Source organism: Myotis yumanensis, unplaced genomic scaffold, assembly GCF_028538775.1.
Source record: "Myotis yumanensis isolate MYYU_CA2020_CCGP unplaced genomic scaffold, mMyoYum1.0.hap1 SCAF_15, whole genome shotgun sequence".
Lineage (NCBI taxonomy): Eukaryota > Metazoa > Chordata > Mammalia > Chiroptera > Vespertilionidae > Myotis > Myotis yumanensis.
In genome coordinates, this window is record NW_027223766.1 from 5,543,809 (window position 1) to 5,545,280 (window position 1,472).

Genomic DNA, 1,472 nt, shown 5'->3' on the forward strand with positions numbered 1-1,472 from the left:
CTTCCAGAGGGATGTCTGATTGCCAGCTTAGGCCCAATCCCCCGGGGAGCAGGCCTAAGCCAGCAGGTGGTCATCCCCCGAGGGGTCCCAGACTGCAAGAGGGCACAGGCTGGGCTGAGGGACCCCCCAGGTGCACAAATTTTTGTGCACCGGGCCTCTAGTAATTTATATGTCAATTAAACCACAGTTTTTAAAACAATTTTAATTTTTAAAAAAGATGTTCAGTTCATTTTCTGAAAGTAAAATCTAGACATTTATTAATAGCAGATATTCTGGTAGGTAAAGGATCCATATAGTATGTCTATCCTGTATGCGCCTTTTAATAATCTGTGAAGAAAGTTCTTCTTGAACAATTTCAATGACCTTTTCGACATTGTTCTCTTCCTCCAGTGGTATCTGTACACTTCTACTTCTTGAAAGTTTAGTTTTCCTTGGCCTCTTTGATATTGGCCTAACAGGTTTTCCTCATCAGTTATCTTTTGCTACCACAAGTGATGGAAATGTTCTAAGGCTCATTTATCTTTTCTTTTCTCTATATACCCTTATTCACTTACAGAACTCAGGGGTACAACTGCCATCAAGACTGCCAAACCTATCTCAAAAACTACCTCATGTTTTAGTCTACTGTTTCTATAGAATCCTCTTTGTATGTCTCATTCACACTGGAAGAGCAATGTTATCAACCCAAAACCATTACCATGCCACAAGCCAGATGATCTTCCTACGTTCATTATGTAATAACAACTATCAATCTTTTCCAGTCTTGGGAATATTACAAAGCCTTGGAAATCATTAGATGAAATTTGTATCAAATTGCACACTTGTAAGGATAAACAGACCTGTAGACTGGTCTGTATTTTGGTATTTGATTATCAAAGAACAATTTTCCGGAAAACCTTTCAGTTCTTCATACGTGCACGCCTCACAAGCCCAAGGCTGTATCACTTGAGCTGAAATTGCTTCCAATGGTAAAACAAACAAGCACTAAAGAATCTCAGTTCTCTGCCCATGAAAACCTGTGAATTGTGTAGGACAAATAGGCTGCAGTGCAGAGCTGTGTCTTCCCACTCTCAGAATCGATTGTCATCCCTTAAAGCGCTGCTAAGTCTGGAAAACCACCTATTACCTGCCAGAACCAGCCCAAGCTGGTGAAGACTACAAGTCCCATGATGCAAAGCAGGGGCCCAGCCCACCGTTGGCCTCAGCTCCTCCTGGGAATGGTCGCCTTCTCATTCCCAGTCGGGCAAACCAGATCCCAGCCCGAGTTTCTCTAAATGTATACGAATAAACCAGGGCAGAGGGAAAGAACTCTTACCACAAAACCAGGGTCATGCCAGCTGCCAGAACCCTGGCCCAGCCCCTGTCCCCGCCTCCGGGGGCGGGGCTCGTGTGACGTCGCTTCCGGGTGTGCGGTCGCCCCGCCCCTCGTTCCGCGGCGCGGGCTCCGGGCAGGCGGCAGGAGCGGGAGCTGC